At 45.9% G+C, this 14,821-nt stretch overlaps 1 protein-coding gene across 2 annotated transcripts in view; it reads right to left on the bottom strand.

Annotated features, from left to right (window-relative positions):
- The window catches only part of svep1 (sushi, von Willebrand factor type A, EGF and pentraxin domain containing 1), a 122,719-nt gene that overhangs the window by 67,942 nt on the left and 39,956 nt on the right, over positions 1-14,821 (bottom strand). The window lies entirely within an intron of this gene.

Here is a 14,821-nt window from a genome sequence, read left to right on the forward strand (position 1 = left end):
ACAAACGGAAACCCTGAAAGTGAATCCAGAAGAATACCCAGCACATCTGCACATCTCTGTTCCCACACGACAGACAGAATCAGTTCTATCTCTGACTGACAGATTCGCTGAGTCTAACAAATCCCCCCCCAGCGAAAAGCCCACTAGTGCTTTCCCATAGACTGTTGGTTCATCTTTCTCTTCCCATGTGGGGAACAAAAGGGGAACATACTGCATAAATCATTTTGTTTGTTCTCTGAAAATTGCCATAGCTATCCTTTTAAGTCCGGATAAAATAGGAAACCTATCTTAAGCTTCATCTCTACTGTACTGATGTGCAGATGCAATCCCTGTGGTCCTCCTTTGTAAATGGGTGTACGCTGTAGCCTAAAGCCTACTGCACGCCTGTTCTCTTCTAAAGGCTAACAATTGAGACAGACCAAGTCAAACACACATCTGAACGGTCTCTAACTCTGGACCGCAGACACACCACTTGTGGCCAGACAAGGCCTCTTGTTGTGATTCTGTCGGATGTTTTTTTATTTATTTTAATCCCTGTGTTCTTAAACGAGAAAACAACGTTCACATGCAAGGACACTTTCTATTCTTAACAATAACATGACTTCACATGCGTGAAAATGTCCAGTTAGCTGGAGGTTTAAAACTTAAAACATAAATTCACAAAGACCAAGCTACTGTAGCTACATGATAATATATTATACACCTCAATGTGACATATTGTCTCGAGGTCACCAGAGGAGTTCATATCAAAAAAGGCAACTGATACCGTGGACAGATTTAGTTTGAGTATCCAGCACTCCTAGGGTCATAGGGCACATTAACACATAACACACACACACACACACACACACACACACACACACACACACACACACACACACACACACACACACACACACACACACACACACACACACACACACACACACACACACACACACACACACACACACACACACACACACACACACACACACACAATCGCTGACCCCTCTGTCATCTTTCTCAGTCACCCTTAAGTTATTAACCGTAACACCTGTGGCCTTCCACCACCGGTTTCCATGACAACAGCACACACGCACAGCATTCCCTAATCATACAAAGGTCTTGTGGAATTCCGAGGCTATAGCCTAAGTCCCAGAAAAGCATAGAGCTGTAACGAATCACTGATATGAGGACTGGTGTCCAGCTGCCCAGATGTCTGAGGGGGGGATACAGCGGCCCATCTGGCCAGGAACAGAGCATCGGTCTGGGGGGAGACTCTCATGGAAAACCCCCTCCCCAGATCTCTCTCTGGATCGTCCAACGTCTGTCTTTCCTTCCCTGTTTAGCTGCTTACTGCATCTCATCCCCATAGAAATCTGAGTTTACCCAAATTGCTACATACCTCTGGTGGATTTTCTTGCACATTATGGTTGCGTCCCAAATAGAACCCTATTCCATATGTAGTGCACTACCTTCGACCAGGGCTTTGGAGATGCAGACTATACACTCAAAAAAGATGCTATCTAGAACCTGAAAGGGTTCTGCGGCTGTCCCTATAGGAGAGCCCTTTGATGAACCCTTTTTGGTTACAGGAGGAACCTTTCTGGTTCCAGGTAGAACCCTTTTGGGTTCCAAGTAGAACTGTTTCTACAGAAAGCTCTACATGAAACCCAAAAGGGTTCTAACTGGAAGCAAAAAGGGTTCTACCTGGATCCAAAAAGGCTTCTCCTATGGGGACAGCAGAAAAACCCTTTTTTGTTTCCAGCTTCGAAGAAGCCAAGTTAGTCCAAGAAAACAAAGCAAACACCCACCAAAATAACAGCAAAAACACAAGTTGTTCTTGTTCCTAGAAGATTAGTTGCACAATGGGTCAAGTTGACTTCAGAGATCGCTGTGAACTGAGAAATACATGAATAACAAAATAATACATACCCAATCAACACTCCCTTTTGTTGCCACTATTCATATTTCCATGAACCTCATATTTTTCAAGTGCTTTCACAACTCCTTGGAGGTGACATATTCTCTCTCTCACTCACTCACTCATTCTCTCACTCTCTCACTCACTCACTCACTCACTCACTCACTCACTCATTCTCTCACTCACTCTCTCACTCACTCTCTCTCTCACTCACTCACTCACTCACTCACTCACTCACTCACTCACTCACTCACTCACTCACTCACTCTCTCACTCTCTCACTCACTCACTCTCTCACTCACTCACTCACTCACTCACTCACTCACTCACTCACTCACTCACTCACTCACTCTCTCACTCTCTCTCTCTCTCACTCACTCACTCACTCACTCACTCACTCACTCACTCACTCACTCACTCACTCACTCACACAGTAGCTATAATGACAGGTTTACCTGGTGGGCCAGTGGCGTTCACAGGCCTTTCCACTAATCACTCCTGCTGACAGAACAGAGAACACAGCAGCAGCAGCTGTAGCCCTCTAATACATTAGACAGTGTTAACAACAAGAGGGGACGCTTAGAGGACATTATACATCGTCCAAGACTTACGGTTCAATCACATACATACACATCATACAGACACACATACACACACACACACACACACACACACACGTCCTCCGTAGAGGAACATTACTGTTTTAAGAGTAGACAGATCAGGGTGTCAGGAATGGACAGGGGGTTGAGGTGGGGGATGGTGGGGGGTTCGCAGTTCAGGCAGTGGAGCTGTGTTCACTCATATGGGTCCTGGTTTGGACTGATAGCTGAAAGTGAGGGAAAGAGTGTATGAGAGAGTGAGAGAAAGGGAGAAAGAGAGAGAGAGAGAGAGAAAGGGAGAAAGAGAGAGAGGCCCTTGTTCCAGAGTACAGCTGCAGACTTCCTGAACCCCCCGTCCCGTCCCGTCCCATCCCCATTCTGACCCCTGCCCCTGGGCCTCAGACAGAGCGTGTGCCCCCTCTTCATCACCTCTCCCTGCAGGACCTAACGCTGGACAGACCACAAAACACCCTGACACCCTGACACTAACACAACACCTACTGAGAGATGGGGTCAATGCTAAGGGAGAGGAGAGAGGGGAGGAGGGAGAGGAGAGAGAGAGAGACAGATAGAGTGAGAGTGAGAGAGAGAGACAGAGAGGGATAGAGTCCGAGGCCCTCAGACAAAAAGAGGTCATACAAAAAAAAGTCAGAAAGGGCATACACCGCCACATGTGAAGCTTGCGTATGCAGTGGCATGTGTGTGTGTGTGTGTGTGTGTGTGTGTGTGTGTGTGTGTGTGTGTGTGTGTGTGTGTGTGTGTGTGTGTGTGTGTGTGTGTGTGTGTGTGTGTGTGTGTGTGTGTGTGTGTGTGTGTGTGTGTGTGTGTGTGTGTGTGTGTGTGTGTGTGTGTCTAGTGCAGGGTTCCCCAACTGGCGGCCAGTGATATTATTTGCCCCCCAAAGTTTTCTGAGCTGCGGAAAAGGAGGAGGTCGAAAGGGGGGTGAATGTAACCGATGTGAAATGGCTAGCTAGGTTGCGGTGGTGCGCGCTAGCAGCCTTTCAGTCGGTGACGTCACTTGCTCTGAAACCTTGAAGTAGTGGTTCCCCTTGCTCTGCAAGGGCCGCGGCCTTTGTGGAGCGATAGGTAACGATGCTTTGTGGGCGACCGTTGTTGATGTGTGCAGAGGGTCCCTGGGTTGGGGCGAGGGGATGCCATAAAGTGTCTCTGTCTTTGCCTTCTGAGTACGTGTGTTGCCACTGCGCCCTTGTATGGTAGGCCTCTGGGCAGCCCCCAGGAAGAGGAATTAGAGCACATTTAACAAAGGGTGTTTCTACTCTGTGTGTAATGGCTACTTTATATGAAGCTGTAAAAGTCTATCCTCGTTTTATGGGGGGGGGGGGGGGGGGGGACAAGGAGTGGATGGAGGAGTGTTAATGATGAGCAGTTAGGCTGTGCCTGACGCTACTGGCAGTTTCACGGCTGCTCGTATTTCAAGTCGCCCTACACACACTCATGACACACACACACACACACACACACACACACACACACACACACACACACACACACACACACACACACACACACACACACACACACACACACACACACACACACACACACACACACACACACACACAGCCTGTTTACAAAAAGAGCTGCGTTTGTTTTACAGATCTTTCACCGAGTCCCTGTCCTCCATCACATTCTCTCTCTCAAAGTCATCAGTTAAAGCTTTATGGACCTACAGCATAAGGCTACACTTATACAGGCAGCCCAATTCTGATCTTTTTCCCAATATCAAATCCTTTCACATCAGATATTTTTCAGAGCTGATCTGATATCTAATTATCTAATTAATGAAAAAAAGAGGAGAATTGAGCTGCCTGTGGGTTGTTCCACAAAACGGGTGCTTTTTGGACATGCAAACTTTTTAAGAAATTCACTTTATAATATCTCTTCATTCACCATTGATTTGCATGGAGGATGTGTTTAGCCTACGGAAAAACACCTTTTCTCATCTCGGGCAATAAAATCCTATGAAGTAAGATAATTTATCCTTACTAGTACGTCACTGCCTAACTATTTAAAATCACGTTTGAGATAAATCCAAAATGATGTAATTGATCAGGTATCCTTGTACAAATAAACTCACATATAATATCAAACTGATAAGGTTACTGTTGGGCCTCTAACAGGGTTGACGATAACAAAGCATCAACATGACTTGAAAATGATGGTGAAACTTGGAGAAATTTCTGGATTAAGTACATTGTTGAGAAGGAACCTGCAAGTAAGCATTTTGTTGGACGACGTATACCATGCGTATCCCATACATACAACTGATAACACTTGAAACTTAATAGGGTGTTGGGCCACCGCGAGCTACCAGAAAAGCTTCAATGCGCCTTGGCATAGATTCTACAAGTGGACCTAAACCATGGCAGGAAAATGCACACCACACCATAACACCTTGTTGCGTTGTGGCCATGACATAAACTCAGAAAAAAAAGAAACGTCCCCTTTTCAGGACCCTGTCTTTCATAGATAATTCGTAAAAATCCAAATAACTTCACAGATCTTCATTGTAAAGGGTTTAAACACTGTTTCCCATGCTTGTTCAATGAACCATAAACAATTAATGAACATGCACCTGTGGAACGGTAGTTAAGACACTAACAGCTTTAAGGCAATTAAGGTCACAGTTATGAAAACTTTGGATACTAAAGAGGCCTTTCTACTGACTCTGAAAAACACCAAAAGAAAGATGCCCAGGCTCCCTGCTCATCTGCGTGAACGTGCCTTAGGCATGCTGCAAGGAGGCATGAGGACTGCAGATGTGGCCAGGGCAATAAATTGCAATGTCCGTACTGTGAGACGCCTAAGACAGCGATTACAGGGAGACAGGACGGACAGCTGATCGTCCTCGCAGTGGCAGACCACGTGTAACAACACCTGCACAGGATCGGTACATCCAAACATCCCACCTGCGGGACAGGTACAGGTTGGCAACAACAACTGCCCGAGTTACACCAGGAACGCGCAATCCCTCCATCAGTGCTCAGACTGTCCGCAATAGGCTGCTCCATCAGTGCTCAGATTATCCGCAATAGGCTGAGAGAGGCTGGACTGAGGGCTTGTAGACCTGTTGTAAGGCAGGTCCTCACCAGACATCCCCGGCAATAACGTTGTCTATGGGCACAAACCCACCGTCGCTGGACCAGACAGGAATGGCAAAAAGTGCTTTCCACTGACGAGTTTCGGTTTTGTCTCACCAGGGGTGATGGTCGGATTTGAGTTTATCGTCGAAGGAATGAGCGTTGCACTGAGGCTTGTACTCCGGAGCGGGATCGATTTGGAGGTGGAGGGTCCGTCATGGTCTGGGGGCGGTGTGTCACAGCATCCTCGGACTGAGCTTGTTGTCATTGCAGGCAATCTCAACGCTGTGCGTTACAGGGAAGACATCCTCCTCCCTCATGTGGTACCTTTCCTGCAGGCTCATCCTGACATGACCTTCCAGCATGACAACGCCACCAGCCATACTGCTCGTTCTGTGCGCGATTTCCTGCAAGACAGGAATGTCAGTGTTCTGTCATGACCAGCGAAGAGCCCGGATCTCAATCCCATTGAGCACGTCTGGGACCTGTTGGATCGGAGGGTGAGGGCTAGGGCCATTCCCCCCAGAAAAGTCCAGGGACTTGCAGGTGCCTTGGTGGAAGATTGGAGTAACATCTCACAGCAAGAACTGGCAAATCTGGTGCAGTCCACGAGGAGGAGATGCACTGCATTACTTAATGCAGCTGGTGGCCACACCAGATACAGACTGTTACTTTTGATTTTGACCCCCCCCTTTGTTCAGGGACACATTATTCCATTTCTGTTAGTCACATGTCTGTGGAACGTGTTCAGTTTATGTCTCAGTTGTTGAATCTTGTTATGTTCATACAAATATTTACACATGTTAAGTTTGCTGAAAATAAACGCAGTTGACAGTGAGAGTACATTTCTTTTTTTGCTGAGTTTATAATCCATAGAAGGGTTTTGGAACCTCTTATACCCTGGCAATTTGACTGTTAATCTCATGGGTACACTAGCAATGGCTGCCAGTCCTGACTTGAATGGGAACTGTCATCTATGGATTATATTTCTATGGTTGGTTGAGGCTGTCAGTTTGCCACATTTCAAAATACTATCGCGGGAAAAACGTACAGTTTGGAAAGCAAACTGCTGAAAAGAGAACACTAATCTGCAGAACCATATAGAAACAATATTTTCACACCCAATTTTGAGCGAACAGTATCTTAGATTCTGATGTCTCCTGTCATGTAAATGAAAGGCCAATTGTTTTACGGACCCAGCAAAAAAGAAATCCCCATGTGTGGAAATCCTGAAAATGCCTCTGCTCAACTGTCTCCTATGCCACATTTCAAATGTTATGGTTTAAGTATTAGGCTTCTACGCACCGAATTGCATCTTTGTGCCTGGATTTGTTCACAGAAAATTAGGGTGTGCCGGGAACATGGGAGGGGAGCTATAAAAACCCAAAGCCCAGGAGCCTATGATTTCTTAATCCGGCCCTGACTCTGGGAGACACAAATTCTCTCAATAACTGAAACAACTAAAGCTTGATATTGTCACGCCCTGATCTGTTTCACCTGTCCTTGTGATTGTCTCCACCCCCTCCAGGTGTCGCTTATTCTCCCCAGTGTATTTATCCCTGTTCCTCTGTGCCAGTTCCTCTTGTATGTTAGTCAAGTCAACCAGCGTGTTTTTCCCAGTACTCAGTTTGTGCTTTTTTTAAATTATAGTTTTCCTGGTTTTGACCCCTGCCAGACTCCGAACTACTTTCCCGCCTGCCTGATCATCCTGCCTGCCCTGACATTGATTCTGCCTGCCCTTCGGCACCTTTTGGACTCTGAACTGGTTTTGACCCTTTTTCCTGTCCACAACCATTCTCTTGCCTTACAATATTTATTAATCCAATAGGGTAAGACTCCAACCATCTGCCTCCTGTGTCTGCATCTGGGTCTCGCCTTGTGTCATGATAGATATAGAGCGAATCTCTCTGCATAACTCTCAAGCCAATAACTCAGCAAATAGGCTCTGTCTCTCTCAGGGGTGATGGCGCCAGTCCAGTCTGGCACCGTCCACCCATTGACTGCTAGGGGCATCAGCCCCCTCCACAACAACAGAGCCCCCCCCAAAACAAATCTCCTCCAGTCCTCACATAAATAACAACAGCAACAGAAAAAAACACAAATCTAAACCTCCAACCCATCAATTTAAGAAATGAGGAGGCCCCCTCTTGACCCTCCAACTTCTAAGTATCCTCAGAGAATCTCAGGCATTCGCCAGAACGGTCTCCACTGCCAAAAATAAAATTGTTTTTTGGACCGTCACGCCGACGTTTGTTGAGCAACTTGTTGACTTTGGTCAGTTTTTTATTTCTTTCTGTGGACGCATTGCCATTGGTTGTTGGGGAGGGTGGGGTGGGGTGGGGTGGGGGGGTTAGAGCCTCATAGTTAGGAAGAGATCCTTCATGGTAACGTTTACATAACCTTAGCAGACACACACACACATGCATACAGGCAAACGCATACACACAAACCTGAAGAAGTGTGTGTAGGGTGTCGTCTGACAATGTAAACACGTGTATTGTATTGCTTCCTAAGGCAAGCTCCAGGCCCCCATCTATCATATTACTTCTATAGTAGTTATTGTTTTTGTATGAATGGGCCATAGCAAGTAGTGTATATGAATATAAGTCAAAACAGAAAAAGGGGTTTATGTCTGATCCCGGTAACATCAGAACTGACCTGGGTTCAGATTAACTACGAGTGAAATTGCTCAATATAAAAGACAAATGTTTGGTTTACGTTGGCTAACCAAAACGCAAAGCAGGTCATTGGCAAGACAGTGCTATTGGTGTTTGCCAGAATCTGGATTTTCTGATTTGGGAGGCCTCAAAAGTACAGCGGAAAAGTTTGAGCATTTTATCACTTTATGTCTGGCTCAGGACTAGTCTACACCCCTGAACTGAAGCTCACACTCTCCCAGTAATTCTCTCTCTACGGACCGTAGCTCTGTTGCCGATCCTTCGTCTCTCCAAGCAACTCACTGACTCGCTGGATAAGGACAGGAGTACATCAATCAGCCAGAGTCCGGTGGTTCTCTCTCTATGTATCGGGGCCGTCTCTGGAACCAATCGTCTTTCACCCTGAGATGGGGTACACTGTAGCTGTTGTCTGTCTGTTTGACCTGCCTGATCCACAACTCAGTGGGTGGCTGGGTGCGTCCCAATAGTAATTGGGCTAGTGGGCGTTTACACCATCTTTTTTAAAATTTCCTTTGAAGTCAGTGAAGGGGAGTGAACAAGTGCATACTTCAGGAAGAAGGAGAGATAACTGGGACATAACCTTTGAGATAGGGAACATTGTAGCTGTTGTCTGACACAAGAGTCTGTGAGAATGCGGGGAGAGAAGAGCTGGAGAGAGTCGGATAATGAATGGACTGTTAGGGCTTCTCATGCATTCCTCTAGTCCCATACCAAACGCTTGTCCCGATCGCATTTACACTACATTATTAGTACTGCACACAGGAGACATAACAGGGGGTTAGAGGAGAGGAGAGGAGGGGGAGGAGGAGGAGGAGGAGGAGGAGGAGGAGGATTGCAGCATTCATCCTCTTCCCTGGAATTCTCTATCCTTTCCAGCATATCCAAGATTCCTATCCTTTTTCTCGTTTTTGTCACTTTTATTCGAGCGTCTGATTTATGTGGACCTCAAGACTTCCTCCTCCTGGAATCTCATCGGACCAGTCTGACGAGAGCAAATATTTACATTGTGAGCTTAGAGGAAATAACCCCCCCCCTCCGTGAAGCGAGACGGAGTCCTGGGTTCACGGTAGACTCAAGCTGGCACACGTCACGCACACACACACACATGCTCACACACGCTCACACACACACACACAACCCATCTTGGACATAAGAAGGGCTGATAAACAATTTAAAGTGATTTAGGGCAGCGATTCTCAACTGGTGGGTTGTAACCCAAATTTGGCTCATGGGAGATTTTGGATGGGAGGTTTTGATTATTTGTCAAGATTTTTTGGTCGATTTTTTAAAAACTAAGAAATACTCTGAACTTAAACAACTAAAACCAGGTAGAAAGTGTGTAGAAATGATAATGAACCTTCATTTTTTTAAATAATTATTGAACTATTTTTCTTCAATCACAGTATGTTTAATATAGAGCAAATAGCAGCGCTATTTAGCAGGTTTGGTTGATTGTGTGGACTCAAACTTATTAACATTCTTCATCAAGAATTTGGGCAACATTTTATTAATGACAATTAAAAAGGGGAGAATGTTGTTCCTTTGTCCTTTATAATTTCTACATTTACTATCAATATAGCTTCAAAAAAAAAATCTTACAGAATACATTTAGGCAACAACAAAAAAACGGGATGCGAATATTGGGTCGCGACTAAGACAATCAGGTTCAATTTGGGTCCCAAGGCAAAACCAGTTGATAACCACTGATTTAAGGAAGACGGATAAGCTAATCCCGGAGCTATAACTCTAACCTTCTACCTCATTACTCTCCCTCTCACTCTCTTTGTCTGTTTGCCCCTTTCATTTTTTCTCTCTCACTCTTTTTTCTCCTTTCTCTCACCCCAAATAGAGAGGAACAAAAGATCAGGCTGAAAATATACACGTTCAGCTTGTGCTACTGTGACACAGTCCAGGAGTCTCCCCCTCCTTCCCCCAGGCCTCCCAGGCTGTGATAGTCCAGCCAAGGGGAGAGAATAAGATGTTGCACTGCATCCACCACACTCTGGCTAGTCCTGATAACAGCCTTTGGTATGCACTAAGAATCCGCTCTGTGTCATGTTTTCCCTTTTGAGTCCTGTAGCTGACTAGCCTGATCCGAGATCTGTTTGTGCTGTCTTACCAGCTTCTATGGTCATTGTCAAGACAGCACAAACAGATCTGGGATCGGGCTAATAACTGAGCGGGTGGCCGAGGAGGAAGGGGGATCTATGGAAGCAACACAAAGTCCTATCTATGTCACTACATTCCAGACACTACATTCAAATCAAATAAAACTTTATTTGTCATATGCGCCGAATACAACAAGTGTAGACCTTACTGTGAAGTGCTTACTTACAAGCCTTTAACCAACAGCGCAGTTCAAGAAGAGTTAAGAAAATATTTACCAAATAAACTAAAGTAAGAAATTATAAAAAGTAACACAATAAAATAACAATAACGAGGCTATATACAGGGGGTACTGGTACCGAGTCAACGTGCGTGGGAAGAGGTTAGTCGAGGTCATTTGCACACGTAGGTAGAGGGGAAGTGACTATGCATAGATAATAAACAGCGGGTAGCAGCAGTGTACAAAACAAATGGGGGGGTGTCAATGTAAATAGTCCAGTGGCCATTAGATTAATTGTTCAGCAGTCTTATGGCTTGGGAGAAGAAGCTGTTAAGGAGCCTTTTGGTCCTAGACTTGGCGCTCCGGTACCGCTTGCCGTGCAGTAGCAGAGAAAACAATCTATGACTTGGGTGACTGGAGTCTTTGACAATTTTTTAGGCTTTCTTCTGACACCGCCTGTTATATTGGTCCTGGATGGCAGGATGCTTGGCCCCAGTGATGTACTGGGCCGTACGCACTACCCTCTGTTGCGCCTTACGGTCAGATACTGAGCAGTTGCCATACCAGGCGGTGATGCAACCGGTCAGGATGCTCTCGATGGTGCAGCTGTAGAACTTTTTGAGAATCTGGGGAACCATGCCAAATCTTTTCCGTCTCCTGAGGGGGAAAAGGTGTTGTCGTGCCCTCTTCACAACTGTCTTGGTGTGTTTGGACCATGATAGTTTGTTGGTGATGTGGACACCAAGGAACTTGAAACTCTCGACCCGCTCCACTACAGCCCCGTCGATGTTAATGGGGGCCTGTTCGGCCCGCCTTTTCCTGTAATCCACGATCAGCTCCTTTGTCTTGCTCACATTGAGGGAGAGGTTGTTGTCCTGGCACCACACTGCCAGGTCTCTGACCTCCTCTCTATAGGCTGTCTCATCGTTGTCGACCTACCACTGTTGTGTCGTCAACAAACTTAATGATGGTGTTGGAGTTGTGTGTGGCCACGCAGTCGTGGGTGAACAGGGAGTACAGGAGGGGACTAAGTACACACCCCTGAGGGGTCCCAGTGTTGAGTATCAGTGTGGCGGATGTGTTATTACCTACCCTTACCACCTGGGGGCAGCCCGTCAGGAAGTCCAGGATCCAGTTGCAGAGGGAGGTGTTTAGTCCCAGGGTCCTTAGCTTAGTGATGAGCTTTGAGGGCACTATGGTGTTGAACGCTGAGCTGTAGTCAATGAACAGCATTCTCATATAGGTGTTCCTTTTGCCCATGTGGGAAAGGGCAGTGTGGAGTGCGATTGAGATTGTGTCATCTGTGGATCTGTTGGGGCGGTATGCGAATTGGAGTGGGTCTATACAAGAGGATGCTGTTGGGACGACGTCGTCGATGCACTTATTGATGAAGCCGATGACTGAGGTGGTATATTCCTCAATGCCGTTGGATGAATCCCGGAACATATTCCAGTCTTTGCCAGCAAAACAGTCCTGTAGCGTAGCATCCACGTCATCTGACCACTTCTGTATTGAGCGAGTCACTGGTACTTCCTGCTTTAGTTTTTGCCAAATGGAGGTCGGGGGAGTCCTTTGTATGCATCTCTGTGTATGAAGTGAAGGTGGTCTAGAGTTTTCTTTCCTCTCGTTGCACATGTGACATGCTGGTAGAAAGGTAAAACGGATTTAAGTTTGCCTGCATTAAAGTCCCTGGCCACTAGGAGCGCCGCTTCTGGATGAGCATTTTCTTGTTTGCTTATGGCCTTATAGAGTTGGTTGAGTGCGGTCTTAGTGCCAGCATCGGTCTGCGGTGGTAAATAAACGGCTACGAATAATATAGATGAGAACTCTCTTGGTAGATAGTGTGGTCTAAAGCTTATCATAAGGTACTCAGGCGAGCAATACCAATACCGAGACTTTTTTAATATTATACATTGATCACCAACTGTTATTGACAAATAGACCCACCCCTCATTTTACCAGACATAGCTTCTCTGTTCTGCCGGTGCATGGAAAACTCCCGCCAGCTCTATATTATCTGTGTCGTTGTTCAGCCACGACTCGGTGAAACAAAAGATATTACCGTTTTTAATGTCCCGTTGGTAGGATAATCTTGATCGTAGGTCATCGATTTTATTTTCCAATGATTGCACGTTGGCCAATAAAATGGGCAGTGGGAGTTTACTCGCTCGCCTACGAATTCTCAGAAGGCAGCCCGACCTCCGCCCCTTTTTTCTCCGTCTTTTCTTCACGCAAATGACTGAGTTTTGGGCCTGTTCCCGGGAAAGCAAGATATCCTTCTCGTCGGACTCGTTAAAGGAAATAGCTTCTTCCAGTTCGTGGTGAGTAATCGCTGTTCTGATGTCCAAAAGTTATTTTTGATTATAAGGGACGGTAGCAGCGACATTATGTACAAAATAAGTAAAAACAACAATAAGTTACAAACAACGCAAAAAATATAACAATAGTAGCACATGTAAAACATAATAGCACATGTAAAACAGCACATGTAAAACATAATAGCACATGTAAAACAGCACATGTAAAACGCACATATAATAGCACATGTAAAACGTCATCCTCTTCGGCGCCATTGAACATTCCATCTACAATATTAGGTCCCCAACCATCCAAATACTCCAGAACTTCCAGTCTCCAGTCTAAAGTTTAGACAACACTATCTCTGCCAACAACAGCACAGTCCAGCGGTGCTGACACTGACTACCTACTTAGACCCCTGGCAACGCTAAAGCACAGCCGCTACCCACAACTCCAACAACACCAATCGCTAGACCAAGCCCGGTGGTGTTTCAGAGACACCCAGAAACACAACACCAACATCAATATCAAATCCTGAGTTTTATGTCTGATGATGGCCAGTATGTGGGTCTGAATCATATACTGTGAGTGGCTGTTGTTGTTATCGTTCCGAAAGTCCATTTCAACAAAGGTTTGTATACAGTAGCACATTTATGTATAGAATATATCAGGTTTTATGCCTTGGGCATTTGAAAGTAATGGTAGAGATTTGTTATGGTCATAGAGATTTGCCTGCCTATCGGCTAGACCAGGAATATTCAAATCTTACCGCAGTACTGCTGGTTTTCTGTTCTACCTGATAATGAATTGCACCCACCTGGTGTCCCAGGTCTAAACCAGTCCCAGAATACAGAGGAAGGGGAACTGGCTTGGAGGTGCAGATTTGAATTTGAGACGGCTAGACAGACAGAGACAGGAAGCAGTGTGGTCTAGTTTAGCGTCACACGGCGTCTTCCTCCCTTAGAGCCTAGATGTCTGTCTGTCTGCTTACACACACACACACACGCACACAGTCTGCTCTCTGCAATTAATTAAACCATGAAACAGGAATTAATAAGCAGACTGCCTTTTGTCTTGACATCTGATTGTGATTTGGGAGGCGTTCTCCTTGATGAACCCGATGGTCTCTCCTCTCAACATATTTCAGGGGCGGTGTTACATTTTTGTTCTAACCTAGCAGTAACAGCACAACTAATTCAGCTAATCATCAAGCCCCCTCGTTTGTTGAACCAGGTGTGCTAGTGCTGGGCTCGAACAGAACTGTGCACATTGTGCTAATAGTGTGCACAAAATGGTCCCTGCAATCTAGAGAGACCCATAGAGAGAAAACAGCCTTGATTGTTACCCATTTACTCCTGTAAAGAAGAGAAGATTGTTGGCTAGTTTCAGTCCAATTAGAAAACGGGATAATCATCTGATTTGCTACTGGCGCCTTCCCTCCCGCCCCTCTGGGTTACGGGTGATCGGTATCCAACAATGCTGATGGTTAATACAGCTGTCAGTCATCGTGTGGCCCGTTGTTTGTTTTTCGTTCTGCAGTCTCCTAACTACAGAGCTTACTAACTGTGTTGTTCACTGAGGAGCCAGTTGATTAAATCGTCGGCCCAGACGTGTTGTTGGGCTGCCTCAGACTAGACTGTCTTTCAACAAATGTCTTTGTAATGTCTGCTAATGTTCTCCTACATCTAACACAGATTCTGAAGAGGTCAGGCATGCTTACACAGGAGAGAATGAAAGAGGTTAGAATGTGTTAAGCTGGAAGCAATGTACATGTAAACGTGTGTGTATGCTCAGCTGAGGATGGGGCCAGAGACACAGAGAGGGAGGGAGAGAGACAGAGAGGGTGGAGAGAGAGAGGGGGGGGTGAGAGAGAGAGAAATAGAGAGAGAAGGGGGGCGGAGAGAGAGAGAGAG

Source organism: Salvelinus alpinus, chromosome 11, assembly GCF_045679555.1.
Source record: "Salvelinus alpinus chromosome 11, SLU_Salpinus.1, whole genome shotgun sequence".
NCBI lineage: Eukaryota > Metazoa > Chordata > Actinopteri > Salmoniformes > Salmonidae > Salvelinus > Salvelinus alpinus.